This window comes from Octopus bimaculoides, chromosome 1 (assembly GCF_001194135.2).
Source record: "Octopus bimaculoides isolate UCB-OBI-ISO-001 chromosome 1, ASM119413v2, whole genome shotgun sequence".
Classification (NCBI taxonomy): domain Eukaryota; kingdom Metazoa; phylum Mollusca; class Cephalopoda; order Octopoda; family Octopodidae; genus Octopus; species Octopus bimaculoides.
In genome coordinates this window covers 197,297,161-197,306,339 of record NC_068981.1, presented here as the reverse complement: position 1 = coordinate 197,306,339, position 9,179 = coordinate 197,297,161, and the positions used below count along the sequence as shown (strand labels likewise).

Here is a 9,179-nt window from a genome sequence, read left to right as displayed (position 1 = left end):
CACCATGACTAAATGTTGTTGAGTTGATAGTCTGGAGTTCAGCGTTCCGTTAATTCTTAATTTAATATAGGAAGGCAGGTGTACACCTAATGATGTATAACCTACTTCGCTATAAATGCTACAATAAATATTACTGTTATTCATCTTTATCGGTTGTGTTCTATCATCTTCATTACTGGCATTTACGAATTCACTATGTTATCGAAGTATAACATATATATATCATTTGATATATTTTTGTGTTCGACCGTGTGACGCGTTTAATAAAGGAGCCCTGTTTTTCATTCGTCACCATTTCTCCATTTGGGTTCGCACGATCGTCCTTACAAATATATATGTGTGCCTGCGTGTGCAACGCTGAATTAGCCATTAAGCAAAATAAGGATGTGCTTAGGGCATCAAGGAAAGGGGCGCATCACAGAAATGGTTTACGACACAAAAAAAATCATTTTAAATTTGCTGAAATAATATTTGGGATACCTTATCTCTATAGAGAACAAAAGAAGATGCGTTGCGTAAGATTAATTTTGAGGATCTAATCAAAGACTTTTTAATTAAAAAGCAGTAAGAAAAAACTTTTCAAATATAAATAAAATGGAAGCAGTGGATAGTGTAATGAGGAATATTGTGTCTTTGACAAACAAAAAATATCCTTTTAAACTCTAGGAACAAGGCCCGAAATTTTTGGGGGAGGGGGTCAGTCAATTAGATCGACCCCGGTACGCAACTGGTACTTAATTTATCGATCCCAAGAGGATGAAAGGCAAAGTCGACTTCGGAATTTGAACTCAGAACATAAAGACAGACGAAATACCATTTGGCATTTCGCCCGGAGTGCTAATGATTCTGCCAGCTCGCCGCCTTTGAGAAAAAAATATATATTGTTTACGAGTGTTCACTGCCTTATTTAAACTATATTAGCAAAGCAAATGACCTTCTCTAAATGCATTAAAAACGTTATAACATATTCGGAACACTATTTCAGAAGATTATCTCCGGTCTCTTTGAGCATATGAAGGACAAATTTAGCTGGGATAGAATGAGTAAAACAATTTATTTGCCTCAATTCTCCAGAATTATATTTGAAAACAGACTCGTGCACATTAATATGCATCCTTAAACATTAAAAAGATCAGAAGCTCAACAAAAATTTTGAATATCTTGGTCAAATGAAAAAGGATCATGGAAAAATAGCACGTGATATGAAATTAACGAAACTCATCGAGATCCAAAAGCCTAACACAAAATATTCTCTTTAACTTCCTCCAGATCTGCTGGAGTGGTTCTCTTTCATATATATTTATACACCAGTTATTGAGAAGGATTTATTAAAATCAGTCATAACTTATTTTAGACATCCTTTTTTTTTTATTATTATTAAAAATTATCAAATTAGACATTAGCGTGGGAAAAATTGACTTGGAATCCAACTGAGAATAGAATCTTGATTATTAAACAAAAAATTATCCAGATATTTTATTAGCAATCTCAATTAAAATCGGGTTGAAGATGAGGAAAACTTTTTTTAAGAAAAAGTGCCTGTCACCTGACTACGTTTCAAGCTCTCTCAACTTTAACAACAACAACAACATCTCTACGGACCATTTTTTTTTCTCCCAAAGATGATGCAACAGTACAAAAGGATGATACAATACTTGCAATGTAATGTTTGCTAACAGGTAGGGAGAAAATTTTGTCCCATTTATCCATTTTGTCCTACCCACCGCTGTACAAAAATAAACTTTGTTTTCCATTTTACTGTTAGCGTTGTTTCATTTAAAGATTTTCAGAAATATTGATTGTTTATATTTGAAATACACACACACACATATGGTGGGGAGCCACCAAAATCTTTTAAGTGATTAGGGCCTCTATGAGTTTTAATCCGGCCCTCTGTGTGTGTGTGTGTGTCTGTCTGTTTCCTTCACTACTGCTTGACATCTGGTGTTCGTTTATTCACGTCCCTGTAACATAGCGATTCGGTAAAAGTCACCGATAGAATAAGTACCAGACTTTAAAAAAACTACGGGGATTGAATTGCTGGACTAAACCGTTCGAAGTGGTGCCCCAATGTGACCGCAGTCCAATGGGTGGAACAAGTAAAAAGACAAAAATGCGAGAGAAAAGTTTATTAGATCTGTTAACATTCTTTAAATTTTCTCTTCCTCTCTCTTTCCCTCCTAATTCCCCGTTCCCCCTCCCTTCACCGACACTTGTTACTGCTCCCCACACCCTCGTCCTCCTACTCTCACTTTTCCTTATATTTCCTTTTCTCTCTGACAAAGTCTCTGGACAGAAACCTTACATTTCTATTCTTCCACTAGACAGAGAATACTTCATCATTTCAATTATTTCTTTTGCTATTTGCCTTTCCCTGTTATTTAGCCTCTGACAGAGTACAAGACGTTCCAACCGTCTCGTCTTTTCCTACATCTACGTCTACATTGCCTCATATAGCCTTCCTTTTCATTAAATATCATACGATTTGAAGAATATCTTACTATTGTTTCTAGTATGTCGTACAACCACATACAGATTTACCAGTTAAAGTTTTGCAAGATCCATTACACCTTCTTCATAGAATATATATTTTAATCTATTCATTCACCTGTGATGTTCGTTTCTACTTCGTGGGTCGACTAAACAGTTCCATTCATAAATTTTATTGAAGAAAAACGACTTCTTTCTCGTTTTTTCCCCCTGACAATCATCACAATAAAGGGACATAACTCTGCACTTACAGAAGGCTTTCGCAAAAGAATTAGCATAAATTGGCAGCAAATTAGTGTCAGGGCTCCATAGCTCAGTTGGTTAGAGCGCCAGTCTAGTAAACTGGAGGTCGAGGGTTCGAATCCCCCTGGAGCCTTTTTTTGTCATTATATTTGTAAGTGTTTTTTTTTACAATCACTAACAATTATATACAAAGAAGCATTTTTTAAAAATAGATTAACGTGAGGCTCTATAGCTCAGTTGGTTAGAGCGCCAGTCTAGTAAACTGGAGGTCGAGGGTTCGAATCCCCCTGGAGCCTTTTTTTTTTTCTATTATTTACGTTATTATAAAGATATACCTTAATGATAATTATATGGTAGCATTTTTAAGCTAATTTACATATTTTCAAGTAATGTGTTTATTACCAAGATGTAACGTAATGATTCTGTTGTAAAATGGAAGACAAAATAACGAAGAGTAAGGCGAAAAAGAAAAATAATATCAAAATTATAAATTAAAGCAAAAAATGTGTAACAGAAGCCCCCAGTGAGGATCGAACTCACGACCCCTGGTTTACAAGACCAGTGCTCTAACCACTGAGCTATGGAGGCAACTATAGTAACGGCCATCAAAAATAATATATAAATTAAATTAGTTTTGAAATTTTGGCATCGGAGACAATTTTTTTTGGCTATTCATTTGATTTTAACTGAAAAGATTTTTGTTACTTCTCGTCAGTTTTATTCCCGATTATAAACGATTATTGCTAATGAGAGACAGGAAATGACTTTTCTTCCACCTTGCTGACGTGTTTCATGTTGTTCCGCTGGTTTTTGACAGAACACACCCGCAGTACAAATGGGGTGGATCTATAGAGAGAGGGGTAGATGTCTGTGAGTGTTTGTAGACATATATATATATACACACCGGTCTCATTATTATAACTTGTTACGAATGGACAATCTCAAGTTTATAATTAAAGAAGATTAAATATAAAATATATACGCCGTAGATATTTAGCGTATATAATTATATAGTTGGGTAGGGTAAATCCCAGCTGTTTCCTATTAAAGTACAATGTATTTACGTAAGGTATGTATATAAATAAATATATTTAACAACATCCTCGGAGATAGTGAAATATTTCTTTCCCGGAATTAATTTAATTATAAGAGGCAGACACTAAAACTAATTAAACCTATTGAGGGAAGATCTATGTAGTTTAAAACATATTAAGACCTTGGATTATGTAAACCTATTACTGGATGGCCATAGATGGAATGTCTTTGTGTAGAGGTCGACAGGATCAGGACTCATTTAGCGTTACGAATTATTTGTGAATTATCGAAAAATGTTCCGTCCTAATTAATCATAGTTTGATTAAAACGGACACATTATCTATTTCTTTGCAATAAAATGTCTCTAATTAGTTTTGTTGATTTATGATTACTGTCGATAATTTTAGGAAAATTAGTTTAGTATACATCATTTTTCATTTGCCGTGGGTTTTAAAGACTGTCTCGGCGATATTCCAAATAAATGAAGACATTATTGAAAATATTAAAATATTCACAATGTCTTTACATCCTGTTGGGAGTTATTTACTGATAGTTCATATAAAATATATATTGCCAGGTGCTTTATCACTGTTTCCTTAATTACTCACAAAAAGAAAAACAAAAGCAGAAGAACGGTTCTGTTTAAAGATCGTAACGCAGTTTCAGAATCACTGAAACCTTGAATATTTAAGAATCTTTGTGACGGAACCTGCAATGGTATTTATTAGTAAAACACTCTGAAGTTGGAGCAACAGAGCAGGATTTCTTCATAGGACAACGGCCATCCTGAGGTTAGTGGAACAAATCGTCCTAGGGCTTGTTTTAAGATTCATGCTTATTTTATCAAAGTGTTAATTTCCGAGAACGTAAACAAACTTACACCGGTTGTAAAGCAATAAGGTGACAACACACACACACACACAGACGTGTGTGTATAGAAACAGGCAGATAAATATACTACAAGTTTCCACATAGTTAGCCCAGGGTTACACAAGGTACCACACATTGGGACCGAACCTGAAGCTAACTGGATGTGAAGAAAACTTCTTCACCACACCTAAACAAGTCTCATATTAATTAAAAATCCCCACATGTTCACAGTATTTGTCAGACCTTCAGATGTACTTTTTTCAAAAGAGTCCTCTCAGCTTTATACAGCTCATGACTTCCCCAAATCTTAACCAAGTGTTGACAGCCAATTCTACTTGAAATAAGTTGTATGTCAGGAATGGGAATCTTTTTTGAGAAATGGGCCACATGAGACATGACTCATCATGAAGCAGGCCACACTGCTAAACAAAATTCAAAGTAATTTTGTTGTCAGCCAAGCTATTCAGAGAGTCCAGCAAGCTGCAATTTGCCTGGGGTTGTTGTATGATTTTCAGATCCTGCTTTCTGAATTTTTAAACAAAACCAAATCATTAATTAAACAAAATAACCATCATCATCATCATCATCATCATTGTTTAACATCCATCTTCCACAGTGACAGGGTTGGACAATTCAACAGGATTTTGTGAGCCAGAGAAGTGCAGTGAGTTCCAGAGTCTACTTTGGTTTGCAGTCTATGGGTGAATGCCCTTCCTAAGGAAGCCTTTTTCATGACACCAGCACTAATGGGGTTGGCAAGGAACTCACAAGACCAAGAGAATGACGGCCGGGAGGGGGGAGGGCAGGAAGAGAGCTGGGAAGAGAGAAAAAAGGTGATGGTGAGGCGGAGTCAGAGAAAATCTTCAAAATGCAAGAAGGTGGAATATGAAAGAGAATAGGGACAAAGAATCAGAAAGAGTAGGTAAGTTCACTGGAGTGTGAAATGGTTAGAGACAGGGTAGAGGTGAACCTAGTGAACTCTGAACAGAAGTGGAGGCACAGTTCATGGTGAATCTTGTAATAAAAGTGATCCCTTGCATAAACTTTAGCACCAACTGACAATGAAGATTTTGTCATTTTCATCTTCTCATCTTACCAAGAGGGTGCCTGGCTCTTCCAGCACCTCAGCCTTCTAGATGATTCATAGTAATGCCAGAACTGTTTGGAGTTGCCTTGACAACTTTTTCTGAGAAATACCATTCTTCGCTGTTGCAGTAAGTAATTAAGCAAGTATAGAAGTTTTCGACTCCTTTTATTGTCTGTTGTAAAAACAATAACACGATTAAATATGTTATCCAAACAAAACTTGTCCATTTACTTTGGTGATATATATATATATATATGTATATATATATATATATATATATATATATATATATATATATATATATATATATATATATATGTATATATATGCTGATGATTTTGTGTGAGTGTGTGCGTGTTGATGACCTTGTTCTTATAGCTGAATCACTACCAGAACTAGAGAAGAAATTTCAGACATAGAAACAAGGTCAGCAAAAACCAAATCTTAATAAGTAGAAAACCAGATAAATCACAAATCCCTCACCCCCACCCCAGGTAGATGGCCATGCTCAAGGTGTAGGTAGGGATTCCGTAAGATGTACCTATTTCTCCATAGTGTAAGCTATGGAGATATAAGAAGTGCAACAATATCAAAGGAAGGTTAACCGGGATGATAGTTTTTGTGTGGAAGGTGCACAGATATGATCAACATTAAAAACATTCAGAAAATAGATTCCATCAAATGCCAAAGGGGAAAACTAGAAGTGTTTGATAACTTTGTTACCTAGGTGACCAAGTTGGTAGCAGGGGTGGATGCTCCGAGAGTGTAGCTGCTGGAATAAGAGTAGGATGGGAAAAGTTCAGAGAGTTCCTACCTCGACTGGTAACAGAAGGTCTCTCTCTCAGAGTGAAAGGCAGATTGCATGATGCCTGGGTGAAAACAGCCATGCTACATGGCAGTGAAACATGGGCCATGACTGCTGAGGACATGTGTAGACTTGAAAGAAATGAAGCTTGTATGCTTTGCTGGATGTGCAATGTCTGTGCATGCACAACAGAGTGTAAGCACCCTGAGAGAAAAGTTGTGCATATGAAGCATCAGATATGGTGTACAAGAGAGATGACTGAGCTGGTATGGTCATGTGGCGATAATGGAAGGACAGCTGTGTGAAGAAGTGCTGCACTCTAACAGCGGAGAGAACCTGTGGAAGAGGTAGATCCAGGAAGACTTGGGAGGAGGTGGTAAAGCATGATCTTTGAATGTTGGGCCTCACTGAGGCAATGACAAGTGACTAAAACCTATACTGTGCTTGAGAAAACCTGCCAAGCCAAGTGAGATCGTAGTCATGGCTGATACCAGTGGCACGTAAAAAGCATTCACTACACTCTTGAAGTGGTTGGCATTAGGAAGGGCATCCAGCCATAGAAACCATGCCAAATCAGATTGGAAATTGGTACAGCTCCCCGGCTTGTCAGTTCTATCTGGAAATTGGTGCAGCTCCCTGGCTTGCCAGCCCTGATCAAACCATCCAATGCATACCAGCATGGACAATGAACGTTAAATGATGATGATGATGATTATATATAGCATCATCCCATAAATAATGCAGTTTTTTTATACTTCTTTTATTTTTCAAAATTAAGATAAACTTCTTTTTTAATCTAAAATTTACTCTCCTTTATTTTCTACAATGCTCTTCCATCTATCCGGTAAATTTGCAAGGCTCCACTTCCAAAATTCGCTTGTCTGTGATGAAAAATACTCCTCCAGTATTGTTCTGACCTTGTCTACAGAATTCATATTGTTTCTGTATAAATGATTTTGGAAACTGGAATAAATGATAATCAGATGGCACAATGTCCAGCGAATGTGGTGGGTGGGGCATCGTTTCCCATCCAAACAGTTCCAGCCTTTAGAATGTCATCCTCACTGTATGCAGCCAAACATTATCCTGATGGAAGAACACCTTTCCTCTTGAAACCAAAGATGGCCGTTTTTCTTCTAGCGCTGACTTAAACCGCTCTAACTGCTCCCAGTAGATCTCCTTTGTTATTGTTTGGTTTAGGTTTAAAAGTTCAAAGTGAACTGAACCTTTCATATCTCACCAAACAGGTAACAACACCTTATATGGGTGAAGACCTTCTTTAGCCTGGGACTGTCTTCAGAGCTTGACATTTCTATAGAGAATCCTTGTACAGAATATTAGGTACAAACACCCCTACATGGAGTCTTGATATTCAATATTGAAATAATATTGTTGGGGTGTGTGGACTATACCAAACTAGCAAGGTGCCTTAATTTAAATATCTAATTGAACTGAATCTTAATTATATTTCATCTGAAGAGAGTGGTTTCTTTCAAATTCATATAATGTTCTCAATAATTAATTAAATGGAGCTACTTGAAACAGCCATAATAAATTGACACCTGTAGCCTTTGTTATACACACACACACACACATACATACACATACACATATATATGGTGCCACATAAAGAGCACCCAGTACACTCTGCAAAGTGGTTGGCATTATTAGGAAGGGTATCTAGCCATGAAAAACATACCAAAACAGACAGTTAGAGCCTGGTGCAGTTCTCTAGTATTTTAGCTACTATCAAACCATCCGACCCATGCCAGCATGGAAAATGAACTTAAAATGATGATGGCACATAAAAAACACTATCCAAGCGTGATCGATGCCAGCCCCACCTGACTGGCTCCTCTGCTAGTGGCACATAGAAAACACCCATAATGCTCTCGAAGTGGTTGGCATTAGCAAGGGCATCCAGCTGTAGAAACCTTGCCAGATCAGATTGACCCTGGTGCAGCCTCATGGCTCGCCAACCCTCAGTCAAAATATCCAACCCATACCAGCATAGAAAGCAGATGTTAAACGATGGTGATGATGATGATGATATATATCATCATCATCGTTTAATGTCCACCTTCCATGCTAGCATGGGTAGGATGTACATTATTTACATTTGACGGATATTTGTCCACATCTTGTTTGGTGTAGTAGTTAAGAGCATGGGCTACTAACCCCAAGATTCCGAGTTTGATTCCAAGCAGTGACCTGAATAATAATAATAACAACATCGAAAAATACCTTAGGAATGAGAACCCCCACATGATTCCAGGTTCAGTCCCACTGTGTGGCACCTTGGGCAAGTGTCTTCTACTATACCCTTGGGCTGACCAAAGCCTTATGAGAGGATTTAGTAGACAGAAACTGAAAGAAGCCCATTGTATATAATATATATATGTTTGTATGTGTGTGTGTGTGTTTGTCCCCCCACCATCACTTGACAAACGATGCTGGTGTGTTTACGTCCCCCGTAACTTAGCAGTTCAGCAAAATAGACTGATAGAATAGATACTAGGCTTACAAAGAATAAGTTCTGGAGTCGATTTGTTCAACTAAAGGCAGTGCTCCAGCATGGCCACAGTCAAATGACTGAAACAAATAAAAGAAAAGTACTGTTTCTACTTCATGGATTTTCACCTATCGCGG

At 37.3% G+C, this 9,179-nt stretch overlaps 3 non-coding genes across 3 annotated transcripts; 2 read left to right on the top strand and 1 right to left on the bottom strand.

Moving 5' to 3' along the window:
• Positions 1-2,792: 2,792 nt before the first annotated feature.
• Positions 2,793-2,866, top strand: Trnat-agu (transfer RNA threonine (anticodon AGU)). Its single transcript has one exon. It is a non-coding gene; the product is annotated as a tRNA-Thr (tRNA).
• Positions 2,867-2,955: 89 nt separating this feature from the next.
• Trnat-agu (transfer RNA threonine (anticodon AGU)) lies at positions 2,956-3,029 on the top strand. The gene has a single exon. It is a non-coding gene; the product is annotated as a tRNA-Thr (tRNA).
• A 219-nt stretch (positions 3,030-3,248) lies between these two features.
• Positions 3,249-3,321, bottom strand: Trnat-ugu (transfer RNA threonine (anticodon UGU)). Its single transcript has one exon. It is a non-coding gene; the product is annotated as a tRNA-Thr (tRNA).
• Positions 3,322-9,179: the final 5,858 nt, after the last annotated feature.